Source organism: Rhinoderma darwinii, chromosome 5, assembly GCF_050947455.1.
Source record: "Rhinoderma darwinii isolate aRhiDar2 chromosome 5, aRhiDar2.hap1, whole genome shotgun sequence".
NCBI classification, from domain to species: Eukaryota; Metazoa; Chordata; class Amphibia; order Anura; family Rhinodermatidae; genus Rhinoderma; species Rhinoderma darwinii.
Genome location: NC_134691.1, coordinates 139,415,137 through 139,436,054, shown reverse-complemented (window position 1 = coordinate 139,436,054; position 20,918 = coordinate 139,415,137). Strand labels below are relative to the sequence as shown.

The following is a 20,918-nucleotide window of genomic DNA, read 5'->3' as shown; positions in this document are numbered from 1 at the left end:
TTTTCTATTAGCAAATTATATAGCTTTGCAACAGATGTTAAACTTTGCCTCCAGTATGATACAGTAAAAGGATCGCTTAACCATTTATAAATTAGCCAATTTTGTTCTGTAGCTCTTTTAATATTCAAGACTGATTTGCTTACAACTAATGACAGACTGATTTCCCTTCGATTGATAGACTACTTTTTCCTTGGTGTAGATAAATTTATCATGATAGTTTAGTGGTTTTCGAAAAGGGTTCTTTAAGATATTATCCAATATATTCATGTCCTTATTTATCATGCTAAGGATGTCCGCAATTCATATGTAGGGTTCTTTAAGATATTATCCAATATATTCATGTCCTTATTTATCATGCTAAGGATGTCCGCAATTCATATGTAGGTTAATAATTCAGAGGGCTGCTTCAATATGGATGTGAGCTGTGCCAAAGTAGATTGAAGAAAATACAAGGTGCCCCCTGCAGTGCAGGACATACTTTAAATGTACTGTGGTACAAACACAGAAAATGAATTTTAGTATTATGCACATCAATTTGTATTACAATTTTTTTATTTGATTTTTAGAACAGATTTTTTTTTTAAACATTATGAATATATTTATATAGCTGAAAATCAACTGTCTCTTTGTTCCAAATCATATTTTTGACAGGAGGCATGTTCTAATCCCTGAAAACAAATATCTCTTGCATAACTTTTCTTGGTGCAATAAAAATAAAAACCTAGTCAAGGAAAATATTTTATAATAATAGAAAAGCATATACAGTATGTGTTAAATGCTTAAAGTGAATGTTTACCTTCCAACATCTGCTGTTTTTCCATTACTTTTCCTGACCTACAAATGGCAAACCAAATATCTGATGAAGGCCTTTCTAGATCGAAACGTTACACTGTATTGTGGATAGTTTGAAATAAATTTAAATTGCAACAAGCAGAGTATATGAATGCTGTTTTGCATCTATATATTACGGTATCACTAAATAAAATATCGCAGGCAACAGACAGGCAAAATAAATAATTGAAAATGGTGTCATATTAACCCCCTGGACCAAAGACGAAAATATACTTCCCTGTCAGATGCTAGATCCTGCACCACGGCATACATTTTTCCCATGCATTCAAACTGTCACGATCAAAAAGTCGTACGTATCAATATAAACTACAGCTCGCCCCACAAAAAAAAAAAGCCCCCACAAAGCTCCATGGACAGAAATATAAAGAAATTATGGTTTCCCAGAATATGGCGACACATTTTTTTTAAAGAAATAGTTTTTATTTTGTCAAAGTAGTTAAACATAAATACTATATACATTTGGTATTTCCATATTTGTATATTGACCTGTATAATAAAGTTAACGCTGTAAAAATGCAACCCCCCAAAATATGGAGGACTCTTGTTTTCTTTCAATTATACCTCACAAATAATTGTTAAAAGTTTCCCAGTACATTCTATGATACATTAAATAGTGCAATTAAAAACTACAACTTGTCCTGCAAAAACAAGCCCTGGTTTTGCTATGTTGACAGAAAAGTAACAATGTTCTGACTTTTAGAATTCAGGGGGGCAAATATAAAAATAAAAACAACCATAAATGCGGCGGAAAGAAGTTAAAAAACACAAATTAACATTTTTCACAACTGCTTTGCAACAATTCCTAAAAAAATATATGGTGGGTCTAAATAGTCACTACCCCTCTAAATAAATACCTTAAGGGCTATGTCCACCTTTAAAATTCATTTTTTTAATAACAATTTTTAATAAAAATGTCTATCAGTGTGATTGGTACAACTTTCAAAATACTTTTTATGAAAAATTATTTTTAATTTTTGTGATACGGCTGCTTTGTATTCTCTATCCAGAGCAGCTGTATCGTGCATTAAGACCTGAATCCGTCAGATCCGCAGGACTAGCGGGTTCAGTTAAAGTGGGTCCACGCATGACTGTAATCAATCACATCTGAGTTATGAACTTAGATGTGATCGATAGCAGCTCGATCCTGCGTGTCATAGACTTACAGAACCCGCTGACACTGAACCCGTCAGTATTGCGGACCTGACAGATACAGGTTTCAGCGCTAGATACAGCTGCTCTTTATACAGTATACAAAGCAGCTGTCTCAAAAAGTAAAAATAATTTTTAATAAAAAGCATTTTGAAAGTTGATAGACTTTTTTATTTAAAAAAATATATAATATTTCAAAAGTGTACATAGCCTTTAAGGGTTGTAGTTTTCATAAAGGGTTCATTTATGTTTTTTGTTATGTTCTACCATGTTTTAGCCCACGCATACAATTTGTACTGCAAAATGTAAGAAATAACTGTTACCTTTGTAAGGCCTCATGCAAACGACCATAGCCATGTGCATGGCCGTGATTTTCGGGTCGGCCGGACTGCCGCGGAGTGTAACCCGCAAATCACGGGCCGTGCACATGGCCGCGGCCATTATTTCCTATGAGCCCGGACTGCAGAACACAGCTGTAATAAGACTTGTTCGTTCTTTCTACGGTGCGGGCTCCTGAGCCATGCACGGACCGTGGAAACCACGGTCGTGTGCATGGGCCCATAGAAACCACGGTCGTGTGCATGGGCCCATAGAAATGAATGGGGCCGCAATTCTCCCGTGGATTTTCAGGGAATTACGGCCGCAAAAGCACGTTTGTGTGCATGGGGCCTAAGCCTTAAAATATAGTCAAAAAGTACAAATCTTTTCAAATATGTGGTGTCAAAATTGACATCATCACTGCAATATCACAGGTTTCCATAGAAACAACCCAAAGTTTATTTTCAGAGTTTGGATTCATATAATAAACAAATAGCTCTCTGTATTTAGCCCTTTTTTGTGACAAGGAGCTGATCGTTTTAGCTCCCTGCTACTTTAAGAGGATCGGCTTACACAGCATCAGCCGGTCTCTTTAATGGCTATACAGTGCGATCTGCCATTAAGTCTATTACTTATATGTATGTTCTAGCTGCGTGGGGCATAGTACTTACATATATCATCTATGGTTTAGAGGGGTTGTCTCAAAAACAACCTCTGTTCATTAGACCTGCTAGGGCATATGGACCTCAGTGTGAGGGTCCCCATATTGAGAACCCCCTCTATGAGCTACAGTAGAGAGCTGCTAAGTAAGAGCAGTTCTTGCTTTAGTTGATGCCTCCCATCCATGTATTACAATGGCTGGCATATACATTTTTCACAGGATAACACCTATAATGACTTTTGTCCCTTTCATAGTTTCATAGCATAACATTTATACCAGAATGAATTTTAAACCATTTTTGTTTTGCATTTATTTGTTCAATTTAGTTTGAAGTGAATGTACCATACATAGAAAATACTGGATAATTTATATTAAAACAAATACTAGCTTTTTATCCAGTTCTTTATTCTGCCAGCTTCATTACTAGTTGTACATGAATGTTTAACAACTAAATGGAGTCACAAATAGTTAATAATTACAGCTCTTACCAAATCTGTACTCATGCCAAAGTCACTGTGATTTCCAGGATTAGGGTATTCACGTTTCCTATTCAGTACTGTAGGTCCCTAAGTTCCCAAGGTATCCAGTGGTGCAGTTGCTGATATTTACATGAATGTCCAATAAGAAATCACACAGATTGGCAAGTGGCCCGCTGGCACATCACTTGAAGTTTATTTTAATTTCCCTGGAGCAAACGTTGAAATCAGGACGTACACAAGTGAATATTTCAGGGATACACATTCGGAAATGGTGTTGATAAACACCTGAGGAGGCCTACAAGCCATAATATTACCAGGAAAAGTGGAAATAAATGCACAATAAAAACACTTCCCATCATTATTATGAAAAGTTATGGAGAATCATTTCACTAGGGAATATCTAATTGAACATTTTCACACAAGATCGAGATGCCGTTTTTGCTCACGTGAAAAAACTGTAGATGTTAGTCCCTTGTTTAACAAAACACCTGTATTAAGCTGCTGTATCACATGGATTTCCTTTTCTTAAAGTAACTTAACCTTTCTGGGCTTTCTGCGTTGGAAGATCGATTTTCTCACATACTCTGCCTACTAATTGAGTTCTCAATACTCTTGGAAAGCACAAAAGTGTCAGTGTTAATTTGGCAAGAATTGCTAAGCCCCATTATGATTTATTCAGTAATTCAGAAAGGGTTACTCCGTTCGAGGTCTTGTTTCTTCAAGGATACAGTATTCTATTTCAGTTGTCTCAGTAAATTTTTTTTAAACTGTAGCTACTTGAGACTCATTTTTCTTTCCTGCATACGTCAATATTGTGGTGTAAAAAAAGGTCTTACTTGGTTGGTCCTCTGAGCGCTTCCAAAATGCAGACCCAATTTCGCTATGATTGGAATGACTTGGTGCTTCCCTGTTCCAAAAGAAAAGGACTGATTGGTAGAATTGCTGTCAGTTAGTTTGGGCTCTACCTGTCATTGTTTCCTTTCTGCTATGGTGTTGTGCCAATTCATAAAAACTAGGCAGTTGTAGGGTTAGCATTCATGTAAGGAGAAATAAAAGAGGAACAATGTGTCCGGAGCAATGCTTAATTTTCAATACATAGAATTGAGTAAGCACTAAGCTTGTATTAATATACAGGTATACTTCCATGAGTCATTTTTTTTCATGTTTTCTGTCGCTGTTTTTGAAAAGATTGGGTAATTGTGGCAAAACCGCAGCAGTTTTTACAAAAATAACCTTGTCACCTTTTCAGAAAACTTGGGAAAAAAACTGCAACAAAAATGACTCATGTGAAATACACAAATAAAGAAAATAAGAAATTCTGTACTAATATTATTTTACATATTTTATGTAGTGCCAATTTAATCTGCAACACCGTACACAGATTGTAATCACTGATATCAGTCCCTGTCACAATCCAATATCCTTATCTAATCGGGGGCCCGTTTTAAGGGATGGCAAACTGGGCAATTGTCCTGTGAGGAAGGAAACCTAAGAAGCAAACTAAAACCACTGAGTATTATTTAGCAGTGTATGGTATTATTTGGGGGCTTGAATTGCAATAATATGTTTGAACTATATAGCGGTATTATCTGGGCTGAAATTAGGGCAATAGAACTAGAACTGGCAAGCAGGGGAGAAAGGGGGATGGGGCTACTTTCTTTGTTGTCCAGAGAATCATTTCTTTCATAAACTCAACTATGTTATTCTGGCATACGCACACATATGTTAGGGCTAGTTTCAAAGAAAGCCATTCAAACTGTGGCAAGAAAACAGAGTACCGGAATAAAAATCCACACATTTATTGCCCAGGATCCCAGTGCAGCCAGATAGCTGTGCTAACTATTGGTAAAAACACAATAAGGTCTGCAAAGATGGAATCAGAAATCTGTAATGTTAAAAAAGTGGGACTAGCGTGGCGTAACGATCGTCGTCGCTGGCGGTGCCACGGTGATCAGGCCACGAGGGGAAGGGAGCCCGCTCCTGTTCCCCTGTCAAGTGCTGCTTTCAACTGGATGTGGAACCTCAGGATACAGATCCAGTTGAAAATTTTCCCAAGCCCTCAGTCCCTCCTTGTAAGTGCCACACAAGGTCTGTGCAGTGTCACTTACAAGGTACTGACACTGGACAGTGCCAGAACATTGTGTACTGCGTCGTACACAATGCCAAGATGCTGCCCGGCTTCAGGACCTTGTATGCTCCACGACAGATGAACTTGTGTGCCGATGCCTGATGTGGTAGAAACTGCAGCAGCTCCTAATAAGTGTTATATTTCACCCCAGTGCTGGATTCAGAGCTACACTGTCCATTACTGCTGTATAATCTCCTCCATGTTGCTGCTCCAGCTTCTATATAAATGTGATAAAGACAGGAGAGCAGGCATCTTCTATACTCTGTGTGCTGTGTAAGGCAGACAACAGACTTAATAGCAGTTAGGCTCTACCCACTAGCTCAGAGAAAGCAGAGAATAAGGGATAGAGTCTGCAGAGGGTAAAACTGCTAAAAATTTTTTTTATCCATATATGTCATATAATGGCCAGATATAGTGTTATTCCTCATGTTCACAAATATGACAGCTTATTCTGAAAAGTCACCTGAAATATCAGGTATGCTTTATGGTCAATGAGTGACTGATTGGAAAAACGGATTCAAACTGATGTTTGGCCGTTGATTAATTAGTAACTGAGAAAAAAAACAAAACGGCGAACACTGTGTGAGCCTTTTTTGTGGGAGTGTATACATAATATAACCACAGCTCCACTTTCATTACACTTTCTATGGATCAACGTAATAGGTAGAATGAGAATGGGCTGTTTTTTTGTTTTGGTTTTTTACATTTTTAAAAGGTTAACGTTAATACAGTGATTAGTTCAGGTGGGAGGAAATATATCCAACCAGAAAATAATATCTATCTATCTATCTATCTATCTATCTATCTATCTATCTATCTATCTATCTATCTATCTATCTATCTATCTATCTATCTATCTATCTATCTATCTATCTCATATCTATCTATCTATCTATCTATCTATCTATCTATCTATCTATCTATCTATCTATCTATCTATCTATCTATCTATCTATCTATCTATCTATCTATCTATCTATCTATCTATCTATCTATCTATCTATCTCCTACATGAAAGGTTTTGTGTTCCGGCATCAGCATCTCCATGGTTTGTTTGGACTGCAGGAACCATTAGCTACCTTGCCTTACTACATACTAAAGTCTACATACTAAAATGCAAAAATGTTGTCACCTTTTGATGCACAAATTGACCACAGGACCCCACGCTGTGAGATTTAATATTTTATTTATGAGCACAGACCTCTCCACCTGGCAGTTTTCTCAGTCCAGTTCTAGGCTGTGACTGTTATTACAATGTGTTGCATACATACTTGGGAGACAGGACACAGACAGGTTACAAGGCACAAAGCTATGCTGATTTGTAGGGAAATGCATTTTGCAAACTGTCAAGTGTCTTTTTTTCCTTTGATCCTTGTTTTACATATATTTTCAGACAGCAACAGTGCCGCATTCCTGCTGTGGATCAAGTGAAGGAAAATGATCTCCCCCACAGAGCACTTTCACTTAAAATATCAAAAGTTCCGACAAAGTATTGAAACTTTTACATGAGTCTATTTTTGAACTTCACTCAGATTCTCTCAGCTGAGTCATGCTTAAAATAAGGCATAATAACTTATAAAACGCACTGAAAAACTTGACATTTCTTAATGATCACCTTTGGATGGAAACTATGATGATGCTTGATGCTTTAGACATTTGTGTTAATTTTTTTTTTCTGTAATGACAGAAATGTAATAAAAGAATGGCAAATGGAAAATATTTTTTATCATTGTTTTTAGACATGTTAATATAATTTGATCATATATAATAATATTTCCACACAAAATGTATGTAGACATAGATACAGTATGATCAATGTACAAGTATAATTACAGTTTTAGGTAATGTAATTCTCTTGAGAGGATGCTGCATTCAATCTTCAAGGCTAGGTGCCCCGATAAAGGACAGGTTCGTTCCACTTCAGTACTGTGCAAGATGAGAAGTAAAACATTTCTCTAAGCACAATTCGTTGTCATAAAAATAATTGTCACATTTTCCCCCTTTGGAACTGTTACCCACTCATTATACGTGGTCTAAACGACTGTATCCCTAGGTGTAGGCATTCCATAAGGACACTGTTTCCCAACCAGGGTTTCCTGGAACCTAGTCAATGGTTCCCCAGAATGTAGCAGCAGCACTGACAGCAAGAACTGTCACTTTTAGGCTCTATTCACATGGTGTGTCCCAATTTGCTGTTTATTGGCGTGATCTCACAAAAAAACAATGCGTTTGCCCCGTTTTTGCTGTAACCGTGAATATTAACCACAATGATACCATACTTTGTGAATAGACGCTTACAGTACAGATGGCAGAATGATTTCGGCATTCTTAAAGATGCTTGGCATAGGGCAGGCACAGCAGTCAACAAGTCTTACCCAGAATATAGAATTATGAATGCTTTACCCACCCCTATACCCAGTTTCTTTGGTGAGGATGGAAGTAGGGGGTTCTCTCGGTGTGGAATCCCCATCCCCCATGGCAATAAGGTTAGGAATCACTACTTTAGAGGGAGAAATCAACGCTTTACAGTAGGCTCATTTGTCGCAGTATATGTATAACTGTTAACCGGCCATTTTTCTCACTGAAAGCTTAGGGGAATGTAGTGTATAATCTTTGTATTCTACACTAAAATCATTCCTTACTATCATGGAAATTATTTCAATGTACAACGGGTGACTTCCGGGTGATTCTGTGGGGGGGGGGGTGGTGCTTATACACAGCATCCACATCTGAATAGGAAGAGTGGCAGTTAAACAGATTGAGACACTGATGAGACAGAAGGTAGCTTTTACAGTACCCCAGACCCCCACTAGAAAATGGAGCTGATCTGCAGTCACTGATCATAACTATGACTTAATGGTGAATAGCTAAAAAACAGCCAACACATAAGAAAATACTTAGAAGGTAAGAATTACCCTTAGGTATAGTTTTTAAGCTTACCACTAGACATCTGCTTTAAAAAGGTTGTACCAGAATCAACAGTTATCACCTATCCATGGGATAGGTCATAATTATCTGATCACTGGGGCCCCGAAACCCCAGTTCCTCCTCACTGCTCGAGGAGTTCTTTCAATGGAGCGGCGGTCCAGCATGCACGCTGCCGCTGCATTTAATGTCTTAGAGAGAATGATGGAAACACCCTGGAACACAGTGCTCGACTGTTTCTTTCAGTCCCAAAGACATTAAATGGAGCAGTGGGCGCATGCTCAATCGTCGCTTCATTCAAGATCTTCACTGTGAGGAAGAACAGGGAGTTCAGGTCCCCATTTCTCGTGATCGGTGAGGGGGCCCTAATGAGTCTACCACCATGTCTTCAGATTGCCTCACTAACTAAGAGGGCTTATACATTAGCATTTCTTTTCCTGTTAATACATTACTCATATAATGCATAAAATGGTTGGATGATGAGGTGCAATTTTAGAAAGTGTGGTTTAGATGGGGAAGCAGAGGGTAACCCTGTGTGCTGCAAACTAACAGTGGTTAGAACAAATATGATAGGAAACATATACGGCACAATACAGTTTGCATGCTGGAGAGGAACTATACAATGATATTTTTTATTGTCTGCCTTTAAGTTGAACCTTTTTTTTCTGTTCTTTAGTGTAACTGATATTTTTTTCCATTTATATTACTGATATTTTTCCTTTGTTTTGCTACTTTATTATCATTATATCTTGACATAAAATAACACATTAACTTCGGGCATAACACCACATTAGATCATGTTGTCTGCTTGTGTTTGAGCCACATTGAATTTGCAATGCTGAAGATCTGCTATGTCTAAATTCCTTAAGTGTTCACCAATCTCTAGCATTTGTGAAATTGTTTTTACGTGCGAGTCCTCTACACCAAGTTCGCACATTTACTTTATCTCACTAAGTCGCACCATTTGCCTGGAGACATTTCCCAACTCTTGACATCATCAGTGCTAAATGTAATTGATGTCATGTCATACAGTATATTCCCAAGCATATACAACTGACTGGCAAAGCAGATTTAGAAATGGTTTTATGCTGTTGTTCAGAGAATTTGTTCTGTTTTTTCCAACTGAAAGTAAACAATGTGAGGACAGAATGCCATTGAGAAAGTGCCAATCAAACATGTATTCAAAGACATGATTTTAAAATGCAGGAAAAGATACTTATTGCTGAAACCACTCTGCAATGCTGAAATGTTTTATCTCACTGACACATTACTGCATTTAATAAAGATTATTTTAAAATACAACATTTGAAAGTGAATGGTGGTAAGAATGGTGGCATATTGTGCAACTTATTTATAGCTTAATGACATACTTATCATAGGGCAGACCATGTAGCTGAAAAGGGTCTCATAGAGAAGGGTACCAGAGCTGGCCACATCCTAGATATTATTTGGTGATAAGAATCTAAGGCTCTGTTCACATCTGCATTGGGGCATTCCGTTGTTCTGCTCCATCAGAGGAGAAGAACAATTGGATGCCAGACACAATGGATCCGTTGCAACACAGACACTACTGGTGGCCGTCAGAACCCATTGACTATAATGGGTTCCATCAGTTTTCTGTCGGGGTGTCTGCGGCATGTTGTTCTATTTTCTCTGGTAATCTCTGATGGAACTGCGATGGAGGCCCCTATCGGAACCTCCAACCCAGATGTAAATGGGCACTAACAAGGTTCTCTCTTTTTCACTGGAACTGCAACATTAGCAAACAAAGACGAAAAATAAACTAGGTGGCCATACTGCCCTTCTCTCTTAAAAGGAGTGTGAAAAGGGTAGGGGGCAAACAAGCCCAAGATCCTTCATGCCATGGTTATGGGTGTGTGGTAGTGTGAACCAGTACTTAAAGGGGACCCCATTTTAATTTCTACTGTTGGGTCCTCTGTATTCTATGTTCTCCTCTCATATATCTTAATGACTCAGGACTTATTGTCTCTAGCCACATGCAGCAGTGTTTCCACTGCTGCCAGATGTTACATTGTTGTTTACAGATCAGGAAATACCTTATGGCATTCAGTTGCATATGTTGGGCATACAGTGGAGGAAATAAGTATTTGATCCCTTGCTGATTTTGTAAGTTTTCCCACTGTCAAAGACATGAACAGTCTAGAATTTTTAGGCTAGGTTAATTTTACCAGTGAGAGATAGATTATATTTAAAAAAAAACAGAAAATCACATTGTCAAAATTATATATATTTATTTGCATTTTGCACAGAGAAATAAGTATTTGATCCCTTTGGCAAACAAGACTTAATACTTGGTGGCAAAACCCTTGTTGGCAAGCAGAGCAGTCAGACGTTTTTTGTAGCTGATGATGAGGTTTGCACACATGTTAGATGGAATTTTGGCCCACTCCTCTTTGCAGATCATCTGTAAATCATTAAGATTTCGAGGCTGTCGCTTGGCAACTCGGATCTTCAGCTCCCTCCATAAGTTTTCGATGGGATTAAGGTCTGGAGACTGGCTAGGCCACTCCATGACCTTAATGTGCTTCTTTTTGAGCCACTCCTTTGTTGCCTTGGCTGTATGTTTCGGGTCATTGTCGTGCTGGAAGACCCAGCCACGAGCCATTTTTAATGTCCTGGTGGAGGGAAGGAGGTTGTCACTCAGGATTTGATGGTACATGGCTCCATCCATTCTCCCATTGATGCGATGAAGTAGTCCTGTGCCCTTAGCAGAGAAACACCCCCAAAACATAATGTTTCCACCTCCATGCTTGACAGTGGGGACGGTGTTCTTTGGGTCATAGGCAGCATTTCTCTTCCTCCAAACACGGCGAGTTGAGTTAATGCCAAAGAGCTCAATTTTAGTCTCATCTGACCACAGCACCTTCTCCCTATCACTCTCAGAATCATCCAGATGTTCATTTGCAAACTTCAGACGGGCCTGTACATGTGCCTTCTTGAGCAGGGGGACCTTGCGGGCGCTGCAGGATTTTAATCCATTACGGCGTAATGTGTTACCAATGGTTTTCTTGGTGACTGTGGTCCCAGCTGCCTTGAGATCATTAACAAGTTCCCCTTGTGTAGTTTTCGGCTGAGCTCTCACCTTCCTCAGGATCAAGGATACCCCACGAGGTGAGATTTTGCATGGAGCCCCAGATCGATGTCGATTGACAGTCATTTTGTATGTCTTCCATTTTCTTACTATTGCACCAACAGTTGTCGCCTTCTCACCCAGCGTCTTACTTATGGTTTTGTAGCCCATTCCAGCCTTGTGCAGGTCTATGATCTTGTCCCTGACATCCTTAGAAAGCTCTTTGGTCTTGCCCATGTTGTAGAGGTTAGAGTCAGACTGATTAATTGAGTCTGTGGACAGGAGTCTTTTATACAGGTGACCATATAAGACAGCTGTCTTTAATGCAGGCACCAGGTTGATTTGGAGCGTGTAACCGGTCTGGAGGAGGCTGAACTCTTAATGGTTGGTAGGGGATCAAATACTTATTTCTCTGTGCAAAATGCAAATAAATATATATAATTTTGACTATGTGATTTTCTTTTTTTTTTTTTTATATAATCTATCTCTCACTGGTAAAATTAACCTAGCCTAAAAATTCTAGACTGTTCATGACTTTGACAGTGGGCAAACTTACAAAATCAGCAAGGGATCAAATACTTATTTCCTTCACTGTATATACATACAATCAGTATGACCATAACAAAAAGCGAGGTGTGACTAGAGAGCTAAAAACCATTTACACGAGGCTTGAAATTGCTATTTATCCAACACCAAATGACCACTTTTATAGAAAACAAATTAGTAATGCATATTTGTTCATCAGCAAGGGCATACAAAGAACACCGACTGAAAACAGAACATCTACAATTAAATCAAGTGATTAATAAATAAATAAATTAAATGTGCTCTAACGAAATTCTAATGAGCACACAAATATGATTTCATTTTCAATTCCTAAATTTATGTTCCCCTTAGTGATTTTCCTGATAAAAAGCAATAAAACTATTCAAAGCATAAACATATTGACATAAGCAAAAATGTGAATTTAAATGTGAAATTAGCTTATAAGATTTCCTACACCCTAAGTTGTCCTTGTTCCTCTATTATTTGCCTCTATATTAAGAACAATACATGATTATTAATCAAGTGTTTGTTTAATTAATTTTTATTTTTTATTTTTATGTAACACTCTTGTGAAATAATTTGGCCAGTTCTGAAAAACCACCTTGGCAATCTGTGTTAACACCAATTGAGGATTTGCCTGAGATCTTCTCTCATGAAAAGAATTAGTGCAGGATCTCTATTACAAGGTATGAGCACATGCAGTGTTCCTTTTATTTTTAAGTTCAGTTTAGTCTAGTTCTGATCTCTGGTTCTGCAAAACGATATACAATACCACAACTCTGTCTGTTATGACTTCCAAAATTCCTAAAAGTTTGCCTCCTTTTATATTCTCATATAGCTAATATCAATTCAAACTCTTAAAGGGAACCTCTCTCTAGATTTTAGGAAGCTAAACCACCAGCAGTGGCCGAGTACAATTTTCTTCACTACACATACGCAGGATGCTGCTGGACTTATCGCAAGACTAACTTCCTATGGGTCAGAAAACGCGCCAAAAAACAGCCGAAAATGCCTCCCAGTGATTTCAATGGGAGGCGGACGCGTTTTTTTTTTACCGCGAGCGGAAAAACCGCCTCGCGCTAAAAAGAAGCGATCCAGGATCTTGCCACCAGTTACAGTGATGAAGCTCGGATTTCTTTAAAAGATTCTGTTTCATGTCCTCCTCCTTTACAAAGTAATACATACAAATCCCTGTATACTGAATGTTATACAGGTATTTCTAATTCAGTGGCCAATATACAGCCAACCTTACCCTGCTTTCCTCCATAACTCAAAGAGAGTCTATTGCCAGAATAATATGTATCCCCATTATTATTAACATTTTATTGTTAACTCTTACTGCTTGGGCCAGTGGCACCCCATACCCAGCACCTGGGACACATACCCAGCTGGCTAGTCTAGAGTCAATTGCAAGTAATGGGCAACCCACATGTTGTACCATAAATGTAAAGATTAAAAAAACTGGTTTACCATTTTCACTCACTGACTTAACATTTGCAGTAATTGTGTTGTAATGAAAGGAAAAGTTATTTTGATATAAATTAATGGAAGTATTATTAAACTCTAGTAAAGGTCACTGCCGATTCAATAAAGATGGACTTCAAATGTATTGGAAATGTTTGTGTTTAGCTTGTCTATGATTATATAACTTCTAGGAAGTCTTTCTCTCACATAGCAGAGTTAAAGATAAAAGTGAAATTGACAAAATAATCGTCATCTTGTATAGCCTTCCATATCCATCTCTTCTTGTGCATGGTATAACTCAACAATGAGATACGCTGGCAGATCAATACATGAATTCCTCCCACACTTACAAGGAAGTGACACAATCCTCCTGCCGGTAGGCACTAAATGTACTTATCTTTTCCGCCACTTACAGCAATTTCTTGTCAACAAGAAACATGTTTTCTATGATTTTCTTCATCCCTGAACTTCTCGATTTCCAGTCCATTTAGTGACGGAAGTGGTCTAAAAATTGTTCAAGCTAATGCATCATTATTTCCTTCATTAGTATCTGGACTGCTGCGATAAATTATAAAAGAAAATCCATGTCTGCATGTCTGCTGTGGTGCACGCGTTCATTGCGCAGCACACTGTAATATTTTCTGTATTCTCTTCATTGCTTTCTATGGGAAAGTTATTTTTGCATGCTGGCATTGTCAATCACAACAGTTTTGAAGTTCACGGTACAAGTGAAAAATACATATGAGAATGAAAGGGGTTTAGATATTGATCATGTAAAGCTACAGTGAATATGGCCATATGAATTGCATAGATATATAAAAATATATATTGTATTTGTACAGTCTGTTGCATCAGTTATCAGCTAAGCAGATTCTGTTTGGATCTTACATGAACTTTGATGTTGTGAATTTCATCTCCGGCAGCAAGGAGAATTGTATTACAACATTTTTATTCCTGCAGTGTGAATTGTATCAAAGAAACTATGATGTTAAGCATGCCTCTGATTCTTAAAGGGGGTTTCTAGTTTTCCTGTTTTCTTATATGCCAGTCCTTCAGTCAATTGAAACTAACAGGTTCAAACAAGCACATGAGAGGCTTCCTGTCCAATATTTATTTTCTTATGCATATATAGTGCCAACATATTCCACAGCACTGTACAGATTTTCTCATCACTCATATCAGTCCCTGTTCCCAATGAGGTTGCCAATTTCACAGAAAGCCAATTAACCCATCAATACTTTGGGAGGAAACTGGAATCCCAAGCAGTAACCCATTCAAATAGAGGAAGGTCATAAAAACGACATGCAAATGTTGGCCTTGCTCAGATACACAGGACACTAATGCTGCAAAACAACAGTTCAAGCCACGGTGCCACCATGCTGCCCATTGGTATCACTCTATAAGTGAGGGGCTCCAGCTATGAAATTTTCTGTCATAAAACTAGGAAGCCCCATTTATTTTTCATAACCAAGGTCTACTCCTAATTTATTGCTTCCATATAGCATATAAATTGTTACCTCAAGGCAAAAAATGAAAAATACTAATATGTTCTACATAATATTACACAAATAAAGGTATTTCCCAATCAATCATACCATCTTGTCCAGTGGGGGTGACTGCCGTACACATACATCTGACAAGTGTAACTGCCCACAGTTAAAAGCTTGGACACCTAAAGACCCCTTCTGCGTCATTGACCAGCATAGCAGCAGGGGTGAATGTGGAAAGTGTTAATTTACCACTGTAGGTAGCATACAACTCTGTGGGAGCCTCCTTGATACATAGCTGCTTCTAGAGTTCCATGAATGTTCTGTGCCACTGTCTGGGCATTGGGTGTAACCAACAAGTGACTAGAAGAAGTGCCAGTTATGGGACCAGAGTAGCAACACTGAAATGTATCTTTGTTACATTGGGTGCATTCATCCATCTGTTTCAGATTTCCTTTCACATACACCAAAAGCACTACTTCCATGTTGTCCACGATTTCTAGTGTATTCATAAATATGGGATGTTTTATTAGATTTCCACCCAATGGACTCACTTGACTACTTCTGTGGCTCCACTGGGTTACTCAAACCAATCTGCCACCAATCAAACACTGATAGCCTATCCTAAGGATAGACCATCAATTTGTAAGGCCCGGAGAACTCCTTTAAAGCTACAACGATGGTCATTGAATAACTTGTATTAATCTAATATCTATTGTAATGTCAATATTTCCTTTTAACGTTTTTAGTTTAGCACTAAAATGACCCTGGAAGATTACTATATAATATTGGCATCTCGACCCATATAGACTGAAGAAAATACAAAGACTTGGCTTTTACATTTGTATGGAGAAAAAGATTGAAACGGTTGTAACTGTACTTCTGTTCAAAAGTAATCTGATTTGACTGCCTCATGAAAAAAGTGATAACGTAACTAGCCCTAGGTTTAAAACATAGGTGTCTTTACGTTCCATTGCTTCAGTTATCCCCTCTGACATTTTAATTCTTTCAGGGCAGATACTGGGAAAGTATAATTTATTACTGAGTAGACACAAATCTTTTATAACGTTCCAGAGGGCTCAGGTAAAGCTGCAGGCTACATTTGTTCTATTGCATATCATTTCCAACAACTCTAGTGCAGTTAATAGATTTTCTCGTATATACTGTATATTATGGGCCACTAAACATTGCTGAAAAACATGTTTATTTTATGACCATGTAAAGGTATTTATACAAGATAACTGCCTGCCTGCCATTAGCTAAGCTAAAGACGCATAGTAGTGAGAGCAGATATATGGATTTAATTAAATGATTTTATCATAAAGCATTTGGTAATGTTAAAGTGAAATGTTTGTGTATTTTAGGTTTGTCGGCAATATACAAGATACAAGGGGGGCACTCTTTGAAATCATGAGAGCTACAAGAGAGCAAAATGTTTCCCACCGTTATCCTGGCAGGAGAAAGCTACTGAACCACAGTAAGTAGAAAAGTCTCCATGTTGCTTGTTTGTATACACCATAGTTAACATGGTGCAATATATAATATCTCCGAGCGTTTCATAAAATATGTATTAAATATTAAAGGAAATAAAACCCACACTGGTGATAGCTGCAGTATACAGTAACCATCTGAATAGCCTTTATGGAGTACTATTATTTTTAGCGGTCTTGTGATTTGATAGTTATATCAGTCAATAGCTGAAAATCATATTTTTTGGGAATTTTAATACAAATATGCTAATAAATTTAAGAAACTGAGTTTTTGCCATGTTCTTGATGTATAATTTTGTCTTAAAATATTCACAGCTTATTATTTTGACGCTTATAAAAATGTACTTATTATTGATGACATGTTGTAAGGACAAGTTATATTACTAGATCCTATATCAAAGGTTAGGATTCGTTTGTGTTCACACTAGCACCTTGGCTTCTGTCCATTAAGGGGGGCCATGACAGCTATGTCAGATTTCTGAACTGATCCTGATGAATCCTGATGGATCCCATTAACTTGTCATTTAGTCTGTCATGTTAGGGTATGTGCACATGATATCGACCATTACGCCTGAAATTATGAAGCTGTTTTCAGGAGAAAACAGCTCCGTAATTGCAGACGTAGTTGCTCGTCCTCGCATTTTGCGAGGCGTCATTGACGGACGTAATTTAGAGCTGTTCTTCATTGAATTCAATGAAAAACGGCTCAAATTACATCCAAAGAAGTGTCCTGCACTTCTTTGATGAGGCAGTCAAACGACGACGCGTAAATTACAGGTCGTCGGCACAATACGTTGGCAAACCCATTCAAATGAATGGGCAGATGTTTGCCGACGTATTGGAGCCGTATTTTCAGGCGTAAATGAAAATAGGTCGTGTGAACCCAGCCGTACTGTCAAGGATTCTGGTATTTCTGCTGTAGACTGCACTATTTTTGCCATCAAAAATACTGAAACCCCTGACAAAAAGCAAATAATTCAAGTGTGAACAGCTCCTTAGTGTTAGGAAAATAACCCCATGTGTTACAACATGTACCTAAAATGCATTTTTTATGAGATCATAGAAAAGATCTTCTTAAAGCTGGAACCGACTAACATTGCCATGGCCACTGGTTCAAGGTGCCCAGTGCATTAATGTCAGTAGGTGTGCGATATTCACCCAGTCAAACACAAGTAAATGCTGTCAGTGGAGTGGAAAGTAATCTGCTTCACTAAGGTGGGGGTCCACCACTGTCATGTACATAGGAGTGCTTGTGGCCCTACTCAGCTGTTAAATCTCAAGACACTGTCTTCTCACTCTGACCCTACCTTAATGGGTTAAAGCAGTGAAGGTTAAATCTGCCCATTACATGGCACCCTTAACCCAGGTTGGGATTCCTTCATCTTATATTACTTTATGTATTGATTCAGTGAGCAAGCAGTATGACTTAGCCCTTTAAGATCATTTAGATTTTCTGTATTTCAATTAAATCTTCATATAAGCATCTTAATAGGGAAGTAAGCCCAAGCACTTAATATCCTCATCTGCAAAACTCTTTTTCTTAATCAAAAGATGGTTCAGCCATTTTTCGGGGTTATTGTCATTTGCTCTACAACATATGTTTTCCAGGGGATCAGAAAATCAACACCAAATTATTAACTGACCGATAAGTTAGAATGATGAGAAAAAGACAACTCATTCACTCACCACTTACAGAAGAAATGTCCACCATTGTGATGGAGACAATCACCTAAATACACGAGATTTATGACAAATTGTATTGAAAGCAAGGTAGGAATCTGTGTTCTTCTTTGAGACTTCAGTGCGGAAATTTCCAGTCCTATCCATGTCCTTCAAAGCTTGACTCTTCACTGCTTAAAAGAATGGGGAAATATTTCCCCCTGACATCAGCTTGGAATGTTTTTTTATAAACTGAGAAGGGAGACAATGCAAATCTAAGTATTACTATCATCTCAACTTTTTCCCAGTTTTATGTAAATAAATCTTATTCATTGTTTTATGAATTTGTACAACTTTCTTAAATATTTAGTTTCATTGCCTCCGATTTCTGTCAGTGAAATTAAATAATTTTTATTTATCGATAAAGACTGTAAACCGGGTGTACTGCTTCCTAAAAGACCGAGGACTGAAAGGGTGTATTCATATATGGACAGTGACATTAGGGGCAACTCCTGAAGCGGAATCCCTGTCCACAGCGTTGCTGACTCTGTGGCTAGGGATTCCACTCCAGGAGAAGCCGTTGACGTCACTGTCCATAAATGGACACAGACGACAGGGGCTTCTCCTGGAGTGGAATCCCTGGTCACAGCGTCGTCAACAAGGTACCTAAAGGGTGCTGTGTGGCATTACCGACAAGGGGGCTGTGTGGCACTACCTACAGTTGCTGTGTGGCATTACCTACATGGGGGCTGTGTGGCACTACCAACAGGGGGCTGTGTGGCACTATCTACAAGGTGGCTGTGTGGCACTATCTACAGAGGGAATCTGTGAGTGCTGGGCTGATGGTCATCTTACTGTGAGTGGGGGGCTGATGGTCATTTTACTGTGAGTGGCGGGCTGATGGTCATTTTACTGTGAGTGGGGGGCTAATGGTCATTTTACTGTGAGTGGGGGGCTGATGGTCATTTTACTGTGAGTGCTGGGCTGATGGTCATTTTACTGTGAGTGGGGGGCTAATGGTCATTTTACTGTAAGTGGGGGGCTGATGGTTATTTTACTGTGAGTGGGGGGCTGATGGTCATTTTACTGAGATTGGCGGGATGATGGTCATTTTACTGTGAGTGATGGGCTAATGGTTATTTTACTGTGAGTGGGGGCAATATACTTTAGCGGACATTATACTGTGTAGGGGTACGACAGGGGGGCAATATACTGTGTGTGGCACTTGCGGGGCATAATACTGTGTAAGCACAATGAGAGGACAAAATACTGTGTCCTTGAAGGGGTTATAATATATTATTACATTTTATTATTATACTGTATGGGGGGCACTAATGGTGCATTATATTGTGTGGCGGCACTATATAGGGAATTATACTGTGGGGGGGGGGGGCATTATACTTCTACCCGAAGATGTGCTGTGGGACAACTTCAGAGTCTGAAAACCTGTCCTGATCACGTCCAGCTGATGTCTAAATTCATCCTCATGACATAAACATGAATGTTTTCATTAATGCACAGCGAGCATAGATCACTCACGGACAGCAAGCATAGAAATTTACAGGGAATTGAAACTTATAGTATACTACAAACTTACATAACTTTTTCTTATACAATAATTAAGCTTCATTTGCATTAAAAAACATAAGTCTTAACTAAAAAGAAGTAAAAATGGAATGCAAGCTTGCATGTTTATATCAATGTTCATTTTTGTTTTAGAGTGTCTTTTTTTTCATAGGTGAATTTGCCTAATATATAATTATTCACATTTAATATGTTAAATTTGCATGACTGTAGTTGTTCCTTCACTTACACTTACACGTGCACACAGAACACATCATTGCATCAATTACTGGCAACTGTGGATTTCCGCAACAGATTTTATTGTGGAATATCTGCAGCGTAGTACAGTAGCAGCAGAGTGGATGAGATTTAAACAAATCTCATCTACATATTGCGTAAATAATCAGACAAAAAAAGTTCATAAAGTGACCTGCGGTGCAGTTTTTTAATCCGCAGCATGTCAATTTAAGCTTCAATCTGATTTTCTGCTGCGAGTTTTCCCCATTGAATTCAATGGGAAGGTAAAACCTGCAACAAATAGCAAATATTGCGATTTGTGCAGCGGAAAAGCTGCAATTCCGCAACATAAAAACAACTTTGGTTTAAAATGAATAAAAAGGTTTATACTTACCACCCGGGTGTTGTCATAGCGACACTTTCTTCTGTTCTCCGTCCAAGCTGGCTTCCTGACGCGTCGCCAAGACAATGGGGGCTGGCGTAAGTATTATTTTTTTTCAGCCACAGTTTTCCGCAGCGGAGATTCCGCCTGAAAATCTTCACCACAATTTGGTGCGATTTTTCGGGTGGAATTCCCTGTGGGTTCCAGGACGTATAATCTATGTAGTTTTTACGCAGCGTATTGGACCTGTGTGGACATGGCCTTATATTCTTAAAATTACCCCGACAACAAGTAAATTGATTGCTACATGACATACGTAAATATTGGACAATATGGTGAGACTTGGAGGTCTACCCTTTATGTCCCTGTTTACATTGTCAACTGGGGATTATGACCACTAGGCCCTCTGTTACAGTAGAACTAAACCGGACATTAATAACCCGTCACCCTTTGCTTTCAATGAAGCAAATTAGTCTTGTAGTTGGCC

At 38.5% G+C, this 20,918-nt stretch overlaps 1 long non-coding RNA gene across 2 annotated transcripts in view; it reads left to right on the top strand.

The window, feature by feature from the left end:
• The window catches only part of LOC142652728 (uncharacterized), a 296,530-nt gene that overhangs the window by 187,844 nt on the left and 87,768 nt on the right, over positions 1 to 20,918 (top strand). Inside the window, exons 4-5 of one of the 2 annotated variants that reach the window (XR_012847905.1) lie at positions 16,465 to 16,577; positions 18,199 to 18,360. This is a non-coding gene — a long non-coding RNA (uncharacterized LOC142652728). The remainder of the gene's footprint in view (positions 1 to 16,464; positions 16,578 to 18,198; positions 18,361 to 20,918) is intronic. The other variant, XR_012847904.1, reaches the window with a different exon arrangement.